Below are 12,013 nucleotides of genomic sequence, written 5' to 3' on the forward strand. Positions count from 1 at the left end.
GCATACCCCCGCCCGGTACTTCGGGGCAGTACCCGTATGCCCCCGCCCGGTACTCCGGGGCAGTACCAGTACCCCCGCCCGGTACTCCGGGGTACTACCCGTAACACCCACCTGTACTCCTTCGTAGTACCCGTATACCCCCGCCCGGTACTCCAGGGCAGTACCCGCATACCCCCGCCCGGTACTCCGGGGCAGTACCCGTATACCCCCGCCCGGTACCCCGGGGTAGTACCCGTGTACCCCCGTCAGTACTCCGGGGCAGTACCGGTACCCCCGCCCGGTACTCCGGGGTACTACCCGTAACCCCCACCTCTACTCCTTGGTAGTACCCGTATACCCCCGCCCGGTACTCCGGGGCGGTACCCCTATGCCCCCCGCCCGGTACTCCGGGGCAGCACCCCAATGCCCCCGCCCGGTACTCCGGGGCAGTACCCGTATGCCCCCGCCCGGTACTCCGGGGCAGTACCAGTACCCCCGCCCGGTACTCCGGGGTACTACCCGTAACCCCCACCTGTACTCCTTGGTAGTACCCGTAACCCCCGCCCGGTACTCCGGGGAAGTACCCATATACCTCCACCCGGTACTCCGGGGCAGTACCCGCATACCCCCGCCCGGTACTCCGGGGCAGTACCGGTACCCCCGCCCGGTACTCCTTGGTAGTACCCGTAACCCCCGCCTGTACTCCTTGGTAGTACCCGTATACCCCCGCCCGGTACTCCGGGGCAGTACCCGCATACCCCCGCCCGGTACTCCGGGGAAGTACCCATATACCTCCACCCGGTACTCCGGGGCAGTACCCGCATACCCCCGCCCGGTACTCCGGGGCAGTACCCGTATGCCCCCGCCCGGTACTCCGGGGTACTACCCGTAACCCCCACCTGTGCTCCTTCGTAGTACCCGCATACCCCCGCCCGGTACTCCGGGGCAGTCCCCGCATACCCCCGCCCGGTACTCCGGGGCAGTACCCGTATGCCCCCGCCCGGTACTCCGGGGTACTACCCGTAACCCCCACCTGTACTCCTTCGTAGTACCCGCATACCCCCGCCCGGTACTCCGGGGCAGTCCCCGTATGCCCCCGCCCGGTACTCCGGGGTACTCCGGGGTACACCTGATGTCCCTACGGGCACGCGGGTTTAGACCCACCCTTCCTACCCGACCGTCCTCCTTAGGCCCGGTCTCCCTAGGCGACGATCCGGGATAGAACCCGTTCCCCCACCAGTACTCTGGGCCCGTGGCGGAACCCTTTGTGACGCGCCAGTGTTCTGCCTGCTGTCCCTACGGGCGCGCGGTGTTAGATCCCGGCCCCCCATCCTGACCCTCCAGGGTAGGCCCGGTATCCCTACCTGATGCTCCGGGGTAGGCCTGGCGTTGCTTCCCAGCGCTCTGGTGTAGTACCGGTACCCCCGCCCGGTACTCCGGGGCAGTACCCCTGCCCCCGCCCGGTACTCCGGGGTAGTACCCGCATACCCCCACCCGGTACTCCGGGGCAGTACCCGTGAGCCCGCCCGGTACTCCGGGGTAGTACCCGTATACCCCCGCCCGGTACTCTGGGGCAGTACCCGTGTACCCCCGTCAGTACTCTGGGGCAGTACCGGTACCCCCGCCCGGTACGCCGGGGGAAAAACTGCTGTCCCTACGGGCGCGCGAGTTTAGACCCAGCCTTCCTACCCGACCCTCCGCCTTACGCCCGGTGTCCCCAGGCGACGTTCCGGGATAGAACCCGTTCCCCCACCAGTACTCTGGGCCCGTGGCGGAACCCCTTGTGATGTGCCGGAGTTCTACCTGCTGTCCCTACGGGCACGCGGCGATGGATCCCGGCCCCCCATCCTGACCCTCCAGGGTAGGCCCGGCCACCCTACCTGACCCTCTGGGGTCAGCCCGGTATCCCTACCCGACGCTCCGGGGTAGGCCTGACGCCCCTACCTCATCCTCCGGGGTAGTACCCGTACCCCTACCGGTGCTCCGGGATACACCTGCTGTCCCTACAGGCGCTCCGGGGTAGGCCCGGCCACCCTACCTGACCCTCTGGGGTCAGCCCGGTGTCCCTACCCGACGCTCTGGGGTACGCCTGGCGCCCCTACCTCATGCTCCGGGGTAGTACCGGTACCCCTGCCGGTGCTCCGGGGTACACCTGCTGTCCCTACAGGCGCTCCGGGGTAGGCCGGGCCACCCTACCTGACCCTCTGGGGTCAGCCCGGTATCCCTACCCGACGCTCCGGGGTAGGCCTGGCGCCCCTACCTCATGCTCCGGGGTAGTACCGGTACCCCTACCGGTGCTCCGGGGTACACCTGCGGTCCCTACAGGCGCTCCGGGGTAGGCCCGGCCACCCTACCTGACCCTCTGGGGTCAGCCCGGTATCCCTACCCGACGCTCCGGGGTAGGCCTGGCGCCCCTTCCTCATCCTCCGGGGTAGTACCGGTACCCCTACCGGTGCTCCGGGGTACACCTGCGGTCCCTACAGGCGCTCCGGGGTAGGCCCGGCCACCCTACCTGACCCTCTGGCGTCAGCCCGGTGTCCCTACCCGACGCTCCGGGGTAGGCCTGGCGCCCCTTCCTCATCCTCCGGGGTAGTACCGGTACCCCTACCGGTGCTCCGGGGTACACCTGCGGTCCCTACAGGCGCTCCGGGGTAGGCCCGGCCACCCTACCTGACCCTCTGGGGTCAGCCCGGTATCCCTACCCGACGCTCCGGGGTAGGCCTGGCGCCCCTACCTCATCCTCCGGGGTAGTACCGGTACCCCTACCGGTGCTCCGGGATACCCCTGCTGTCCCTACAGGCGCTCCGGGGTAGGCCCGGCCACCCTACCTGACCCTCTGGGGTCAGCCCGGTGTCCCTACCCGACGCTCCGGGGTAGGCCTGGCGCCCCTACCTCATCCTCCGGGGTAGTACCGGTACCCCTACCGGTGCTCCGGGGTACACCTGCGGTCCCTACAGGCGCTCCGGGGTAGGCCCGGCCACCCTACCTGACCCTCTGGGGTCAGCCCGGTATCCCTACCCGACGCTCCGGGGTAGGCCTGGCGCCCCTACCTCATCCTCCGGGGTAGTGCCGGTACCCCTACCGGTGCTCCGGGGTACACCTGCGGTCCCTACAGGCGCTCCGGGGTAGGCCCGGCCACCCTACCTGACCCTCTGGGGTCAGCCCGGTATCCCTACCCGACGCTCCGGGGTAGGCCTGGCGCCCCTACCTCATCCTCCGGGGTAGTGCCGGTACCCCTGCCGGTGCTCCGGGGTACACCTGCGGTCCCTACAGGCGCTCCGGGGTAGGCCCGGCCACCCTACCTGACCCTCTGGGGTCAGCCCGGTATCCCTACCCGACGCTCCGGGGTAGGCCTGGCGCCCCTACCTCATGCTCCGGGGTAGTGCCGGTACCCCTACCGGTGCTCCGGGGTACACCTGCGGTCCCTACAGGCGCTCCGGGGTAGGCCCGGCCACCCTACCTGACCCTCTGGGGTCAGCCCGGTATCCCTACCCGACGCTCCGGGGTAGGCCTGGCGCCCCTACCTCATCCACCAGGGTAGTGCCGGTACCCCTACCGGTGCTCCGGGGTACACCTGCGGTCCCTACAGGCGCTCCGGGGTAGGCCCGGCCACCCTACCTGACCCTCTGGGGTCAGCCCGGTGTCCCTACCCGACGCTCCGGGGTAGGCCTGGCGCCCCTACCTCATCCTCCGGGGTAGTACCGGTACCCCTACCGGTGCTCCGGGATACCCCTGCTGTCCCTACAGGCGCTCCGGGGTAGCCCCGGCCACCCTACCTGACCCTCTGGCGTCAGCCCGGTGTCCCTACCCGACGCTCCGGGGTAGGCCTGGCGCCCCTTCCTCATCCTCCGGGGTAGTACCGGTACCCCTGCCGGTGCTCCGGGGTACACCTGCGGTCCCTACAGGCGCTCCGGGGTAGGCCCGGCCACCCTACCTGACCCTCTGGGGTCAGCCCGGTATCCCTACCCGACGCTCCGGGGTAGGCCTGGCGCCCCTACCTCATCCACCGGGGTAGTGCCGGTACCCCTACCGGTGCTCCGGGGTACACCTGCGGTCCCTACAGGCGCTCCGGGGTAGGCCCGGCCACCCTACCTGACCCTCTGGGGTCAGCCCGGTATCCCTACCCGACGCTCCGGGGTAGGCCTGGCGCCCCTTCCTCATCCTCCGGGGTAGTGCCGGTACCCCTACTGGTGCTCCGGGGTACACCTGCTGTCCCTACAGGCGCTCCGGGGTAGGCCCGGCCACCCTACCTGACCCTCTGGGGTCAGCCCGGTATCCCTACCCGACGCTCCGGGGTAGGCCTGGCGCCCCTACCTCATCCTCCGGGGTAGTGCCGGTACCCCTGCCGGTGCTCCGGGGTACACCTGCGGTCCCTACAGGTGCTCCGGGGTAGGCCCGGCCACCCTACCTGACCCTCTGGGGTCAGCCCGGTATCCCTACCCGACGCTCCGGGGTAGGCCTGGCGCCCCTACCTCATCCTCCGGGGTAGTGCCGGTACCCCTACCGGTGCTCCGGGGTACACCTGCGGTCCCTACAGGCGCTCCGGGGTAGGCCCGGCCACCCTACCTGACCCTCTGGGGGTCAGCCCGGTATCCCTACCTGATGCTCCGGGGTAGTCCTGGCCTCCTTACCTGTGTCTCCGGGTAAACCTGGCCACGCTGCAGGGTCGGCCTGCACTCCCTGGCCGCGCTACGGGCCGGTCCTGATTAGTGTATTAAGACCGCTCCGCGATTCCACTTTCTTAAAATTTATTGTGTCTGACAGCTTGTCTTTTACCGCGCACGCAGGCAGGCAGGCAGGCAGGCACGCGTCAAAAACGTGAGAGCAAAGCGTTACCCGCAGTCGGTGTACTTTATCGGTAACGACTTCTTCGGGAAGAGGCGCCGACGCTGCTCTCTCGTCTCTGTACGAGTCGGTGGCCGTCCGGGTACCGCGTGGCACCGTTGGCGTGGGATCCGCTCCTAAACGAATACAGAAGAATCGATACGCTATGAATCGTCATCGATTGAAGTTATTAACAGTTGACGAGCGATGCTGGATTGTATCGTTTATGGAGCGTCACCTACCGACTGATTTAGCGCTACGCGGTAATACGCTTTCTGGCAGTTCCTTAAATAACAAAACTCATTCGTTCACGCACGCTAGGTGTGCGTCCCTTCGTTAATAGCCGGAGAAGGAATACGTACGTACGTACGTACCTACCAGCGGATCGTCACGGATTGAATGTGACTCGATTAGTAGTCACCAGTATTATAAATTACCGACTCCTAAAGTTTGATTGCGGCACTCCTTTAGGACCTTGCGACGCTCTTGGTTAACGTTAGCGTTCTCCGGCCCCTGCGTTATCGCGCATTAACTGTTCATTGGCCTCCGAGGGACGGCGGTCTCGCAGGCCTCTGAAGAAAGCCAGTCGGCTGCCTGACAAGCGGTCCCTGTGGCCGAGGCCGACTTAGCCGAGCATCCTCGGAGACGACGAGCTCGCGTGGCCGCCGTGCCGGCTGACCGGCCCACCCCGGGGCCGTTTCCCCCCCGCTCCCGTCGCCGAAGGAGCGCGCCCCCCGCCACCGCCTAAGGCCGCTGGGACCTTCCTCACCGCTCGAACGCATCCCGCCGGCGACGGAGCCGCTGATGCCCCTCTGTCGGAAGCGCGGCGCGCCTCTCCGGCAGCCCTGGCTGGGGCCCTGGAGCCCCAGGTCTCTGCCCAGGCCGAGGCACGCGGCTGCTGCTTTGCCAGGGACGGGTCCGACCGGGAGCCGAGCGCATCGCCCGTAGGCAGGCACGGGCGCAGGCCGGACGTCGAAGCGGCCGACCACCCGGGCTGTAACAGAGAAAGCGGCGTTAGCGACACCGTTACAAATCTTTCTCATTTCCACCTGCGTGCGCGCCCGCACCCCGCCAAAACAGGCCCCCGGCCCGAACGCCCACCGCCTGCTGCTGCAGCCGCTCACCCGCCCTTAGACACACGCACGCGCACGCACGCACTGCCCCCCCCCATTCGAGTCCCCGCCCCAAACACCTCCCGCCCGCCACCGCACCCACTCGCACGGGGCTACACACGTGCGCACCCCCCCCCCGCAACCGGCCCCCCCCAGCCCAAACCCTCCACCCGCTGCCCCGCTCACAGTCGTGCGCTCAAAACGCACACGCGCGCAGCCCCCCCCCCCCCCCCCCCCCCCGCCCGAAACAGGGCCCCGGGCCGACACCCCCCACCCCCGTCACCCCGGGCCCGCCGCTGCACGCACACACACACCGCCCCCCCGCCCTCCCGCCACGCAGTTCGCGCCGAGCCTGGCTGCCCCTGCTCCCCCCTTCCGCCACCAGGCTTGCCGCCCCCGGTGGTGGAAGGCGGGAGACTTTAGGACCCTGCGGCGTCCCTGCCGGCTCCGTGCCCGGGCGGGAGAGGGGAGCCCCCCCGGTGCCCTGCCGTCTCTAAACCCCAGCTGCCGAGTCCCTATCCTGCCGCACCCGTGGCCCCGCTCCCGCCTTTCTTTCTCAGCCAGCCACGCACTCGCCCTGCTCCACTCCCGCCCGCCCCCGCCGCGGGGGGAAAACTAAAGGACCGGGGGGGTGGGACGGGGACGGGGACGGGGGAGAGAAGTAAAAAAAATAAAACTCCAACCGATCCAAACAGAAGCCTTCTCCGAAAAGACACACCGTCCCCCCTCGCCAGCCTGCCTCTGCGCCAGGCTCCCCGCCTGCTCGCCAGCCGCTCTCGCCCTGCTCCACTCCCGCCCGCCCCCGCCGCGGGGGGAAAACTAAACGACCGGGGGGGGGGGGGACGGGGACGGGGACGGGGACGGGGGAGAGAAGTAAAAAAAATAAAACTCCAACCGATCCAAACAGAAGCCTTCTCCGAAAAGACACACCGTCCCCCCTCGCCAGCCTGCCTCTGCGCCAGGCTCCCCGCCTGCTCGCCAGCCGCTCTCGCCCTGCTCCATTCCTGCCCGCCCCCGCCGCGGGGGGAAAACTAAACGACCGGGGGGGGGGGGGACGGGGACGGGGACGGGGACGGGGGAGAGAAGTAAAAAAAATAAAACTCCAACCGATCCAAACAGAAGCCTTCTCCGAAAAGACACACCGTCCCCCCTCGCCAGCCTGCCTCTGCGCCAGGCTCCCCGCCTGCTCGCCAGCCGCTCTCGCCCTGCTCCACTCCTGCCCGCCCCCGCCGCGGGGGGAAAACTAAACGACCGGGGGGGGGGGGGACGGGGACGGGGACGGGGACGGGGGAGAGAAGTAAAAAAAATAAAACTCCAACCGATCCAAACAGAAGCCTTCTCCGAAAAGACACACCGTCCCCCCTCGCCAGCCTACCTCTGCGCCAGGCTCCCCGCCTGCTCGCCAGCCGCTCTCGCCCCCCCTCTTTTCTAGCCTCCTTTCCCCGCCGCTGCTGCCGCCGCGACTGAGCAGCAGACCGTTGCCGTGGCGGGAAACACCACAGTTTCCGGGGGCCCCGTTGCCGGGCTGCAGACCACCCCACCCAGCCACCCGCCCCCCAACCCCCCGTCTCCAGGGCGCCGGAAAGTCTGTGATCGGGTGGGGCCGGGGGAGGGGGGGGGGGGGGGGGCTGCACCTACTGGCCTGCAGGTCCGGGACTGCAGCGCGGGGAGGGAGGGGGAGCACACCGGTGCAGGGGTGCGTGTAGCTGTGTGTGCCTGCGTCGCGTTCTGTGTGTGTGTGTGTGTGTGTGTGTGCGCGCGCCTCTGAGCGCGCGTGTGTCACCGGGGGGGGGGGGGTGGCAGTGCCTGCAGGATCGCAGATATGTATTTTAAAGTATTTATTTTATGAAAAAAAAGGAAAACGTCAAAAAAACACCAAAAAAAACCAGGCGGGGGGGGGGAGAAAAATTAAAAACAACCCCCCAAAAAAAGCCCAAGACCGCAAAAACCAAAACCAAAAGTCGGCGAGCACCCAGCAGCGCCGGGACCCGAACCTGAACCTGGCAAGGGGCTACCAGTCCTGAAGGCACCCAGTGAACAGCGAACTCGCGCCGGGGAGCCGGGCAGTTTGTGCCGGGGGCTGCCACCTCTGCCCGGACCCCGCCGACAGAATATGGTTGGGGGGGGGGGGGGCAGCAGCGGAGCAGAGGGGCTGGCTGGTGTGGTGAAGCTGGCAAGTGCCTGGCAGCCACCGGCTCGGAATAGGTGCGTGCACGTGCATGAGAACGACGAGGGTGGGGGGGGGGTGTGTGTGTGTCAGGAAACAAAAATTATTTTGAAAACTGGTTGTCGTTAATATTGTATTAATATTTCCCGCCGGAATCAATAAAGGTGAAATAACTCTTGCATCAGACAGTACGTTTAAACGTGCTCCCTTGGTGTAGAAGTGGTTCAAACTCGGGAAGGGGAGGGGGAAAGAAATGCCGTCCGGGAGAACCGGGAGAGGGTGGCCCTTTTAATCAGATTTGCTAAAATCTCAAAAGAAAGAAAAAAAAAAAAAAACCGAAAAAAACGAACCAAAAACAGGCGCACCTGCCCCCCCCGCCCCCCCCCGCCCAAGGGGCACCGAACGGCTGCCAGGTCTACCCGGCTCCGCGGGCGGCCGCCAGGTCTACCCGGCTCCGGAGGCCGGCGCGGCCGCCGGCGGCGCCCGGAGGACGCGGGGTGTCGCTGCCGCAGCGGCCGGTGAAAAGGGCCGCCAGGTCTACCCGGCTCCGCGGGCGGCCGCCAGGTCTACCCGGCTCCGGAGGCCGGCGCGGCCGCCGGCGGCGCCCGGAGGACGCGGGGTGTCGCTGCCGCAGCGGCCGGTGAAAAGGGCCGCCAGGTCTACCCGGCTCCGCGGGCGGCCGCCAGGTCTACCCGGCTCCGGAGGCCGGCGCGGCCGCCGGCGGCGCCCGGAGGACGCGGGGTGTCGCTGCCGCAGCGGCCGGTGAAAAGGGCCGCCAGGTCTACCCGGCTCCGCGGGCGGCCGCCAGGTCTACCCGGCTCCGGAGGCCGGCGCGGCCGCCGGCGGCGCCCGGAGGACGCGGGGTGTCGCTGCCGCAGCGGCCGGTGAAAAGGGCTGCCAGGTCTACCCGGCTCCGCGGGCGGCCGCCAGGTCTACCCGGCTCCGGAGGCCGGCGCGGCCGCCGGCGGCGCCCGGAGGACGCGGGGTGTCGCTGCCGCAGCGGCCGGTGAAAAGAGCCGCCAGGTCTACCCGGCTCCGCGGGCGGCCGCCAGGTCTACCCGGCTCCGGAGGCCGGCGCGGCCGCCGGCGGCGCCCGGAGGACGCGGGGTGTCGCTGCCGCAGCGGCCGGTGAAAAGAGCCGCCAGGTCTACCCGGCTCCGCGGGCGGCCGCCAGGTCTACCCGGCTCCGGAGGCCGGCGCGGCCGCCGGCGGCGCCCGGAGGACGCGGGGTGTCGCTGCCGCAGCGGCCGGTGAAAAGAGCCGCCAGGTCTACCCGGCTCCGGCGGGACTTAGCCGCATTTCGGGGGCGGGGAGGTAGACCTGATAGCCCCGCCACTTTCTCGGAGCTGGCCAAGGGGTCGCTGTTTTTCGCTGCCTCCAGTTACGTCATCGTAAAAGTCGGTGTCATTGGCGGGTCTCCCCGGTGGGCAGGGACGGCACTCTTGGAGCCGGCCGGGGGCGGGGACGTGATCTCCCGTACTATAGGAGGTAGTGGTGACTCGTGCACGGAGCAGCGCTAGTGAGCGGCTGCAAGGCTTACGGCTCAGCCGGCGAAGTGGAGCGCTGGGCGGCCGTTGTGGTGGTGGTTTTGCCTGGTGGTTCGGCTCGTTTTCTGTCTGTTCGGCCGGTTGGTCTCTCCCGGTGTTTTCCAAGTAAGCCAGCCGGGCGCCTGCGAGGGTCTGGCAGGCTGGCGGTGGCTGTTGACCCGAGTGGTGCGAGAGGTGCAAAGGTGGATTCCGCAGGGCATAGCCCGGTGGCCGGCGGCGGCCACCGGCACTCGAACGCTGGAAGACCGGGTGGAGCCGAGCCTGCCTCGGCTTTCCCCCGGCCCCGGAGGGCCCGATGATGGCAAAGGTGGAGCGCTGGTATATGCGAGGGCAGCTGCCCGTGAGCATCCAGCCCGCCGCGGCTGCCGCCGCCTCCTGAGGGCCTGGTGATGGGCGGGCGAGGTGGCGGCACCTCGTCCTTTGACTCTGGCCTTAAGCTGGAGCGGGCAGAGCGGCAGCCGGTCCCGGTGGCTGGCAGCCGGATGCAGACGGCTGGGGGTTCTCGTGCGTGCCGCAGCTTCCCCCCAGCCCCCGAGGGCCCGATGATGGCACAGGTGAGAGGCCGCAGCGCCTCGTCCTGTTTCTGCCGGCATGAGCCACGCGTGGGCGGCCTGTGGTGTCCGGCCTGCCCCGGCTTGCCTGGTTGCAGGAGGGCTCGGTGGAAAGGTCTGCAGCGCTGTACCGGGTTTAGAGGTGGCGGCACCTCATCGCGTTTTCTCCGGCCTTAAGCTGGAGCCCATGCACGAATTGGGCAGAGTGCAAGCGGCAGCCGGTCCCGGTGGCTGGCAGCCGGATGCAGACGGCTGGGGGTTCTCGTGCGTGCCGCAGCTTCCCCCCAGCCCCCGAGGGCCCGATGATGGCACAGGTGAGAGGCCGCAGCGCCTCGTCCTGTTTCTGCCGGCATGAGCCACGCGTGGGCGGCCTGTGGTGTCCGGCCTGCCCCGGCTTGCCTGGTTGCAGGAGGGCTCGGTGGAAAGGTCTGCAGCGCTGTACCGGGTTAGAGGTGGCGGCACCTCATCGCGTTTTCTCCGGCCTTAAGCTGGAGCCCATGCACGAATTGGGCAGAGTGCAAGCGGCAGCCGGTCCCGGTGGCTGGCAGCCGGATGCAGACGGCTGGGGGTTCTCGTGCGTGCCGCAGCTTCCCCCCAGCCCCCAAGGGCCCGATGATGGCACAGGTGAGAGGCCGCAGCGCCTCGTCCTGTTTCTGCCGGCATGAGCCACGCGTGGGCGGCCTGTGGTGTCCGGCCTGCCCCGGCTTGCCTGGTTGCAGGAGGGCTCGGTGGAAAGGTCTGCAGCGCTGTACCGGGTTAGAGGTGGCGGCACCTCATCGCGTTTTCTCCGGCCTTAAGCTGGAGCCCGCGAAGCGGGAAGAAAAGTGCGGCTGTACCTGGTGGCTGGCAAGTCGAACGCAGGCGGCTGGGGTTGTCTCGCTTCTGTGGCATTCCCCCAGGCCCCGAACACCCGTGCGCGGCATGGGTCCAGGTGCCTTTTTTTTCCCCGACGGCAAGCGGTTGCCTGTGGGGCGGGCAAAGACCGGCAGCCGGTGGCGGTTGCCGGCACTCGAACGCTGGAGGAGCTGGGGCAGTTGAGCCTGCTGTGGCCATCCCCCGGTCCCGTTACCTTCCTCAAGGGAATCGTTGTCTGGAGCCGGGTGGCCCGTGGCACCTCCCGCTCCACGATTTGACTGATCCAGACCCACAGGCAGCGCCCGCTGAGGCGTCCTCGGGTGCGTCGGAGAGCCTCCACGGCGGGCCGGCTCTGCCGGTGTTCAGGCCGTTGGAGCACCTCTCGCAGGCGTTGCCCTCACTCGCACGCAGAGCCCCCGCACCTGCCGTCCGCCCCCGGTTGGCGACGGGTGCGAGTGGCCGTCGCTGTCCCAGGACTCGTGGCCGTGGGGCCTCCGCTCCTTCCTCCGTTCCCTTCCCTTACTGATCGATGAGGCGTTTAGGGCGCGTCGGAGGGGCTTCCCGGCGGGCCGGCTCTGCCGGTGTTCAGGCCGGCGTTGCACCTCTCCGCAGACGTTGCCCTCTCACTCGCACGCAGAGCCCCCGCACCTGCCGTCCGCCCCCGGTTGGCGATGGGTGCGAGTGGCCGTCGCTGTCCCAGGACTCGTGGCCGTGGGGCCTCCGCTCCTTCCTCCGTTCCCTTCCCTTACTGATCGATGAGGCGTTTAGGGCGCGTCGGAGGGGCTTCCCGGCGGGCCGGCTCTGCCGGTGTTCAGGCCGGCGTTGCACCTCTCCGCAGACGTTGCCCTCTCACTCGCACGCAGAGCCCCCGCACCTGCCGTCCGCCCCCGGTTGGCGATGGGTGCGAGTGGCCGTCGCTGTCCCAGGACTCGTGGCCGTGGGGCCTCCGCTCCTTCCTCCGTTCCCTTCCCTTACTGA

Source organism: Buteo buteo, unplaced genomic scaffold, assembly GCF_964188355.1.
Source record: "Buteo buteo unplaced genomic scaffold, bButBut1.hap1.1 HAP1_SCAFFOLD_37, whole genome shotgun sequence".
NCBI lineage: Eukaryota > Metazoa > Chordata > Aves > Accipitriformes > Accipitridae > Buteo > Buteo buteo.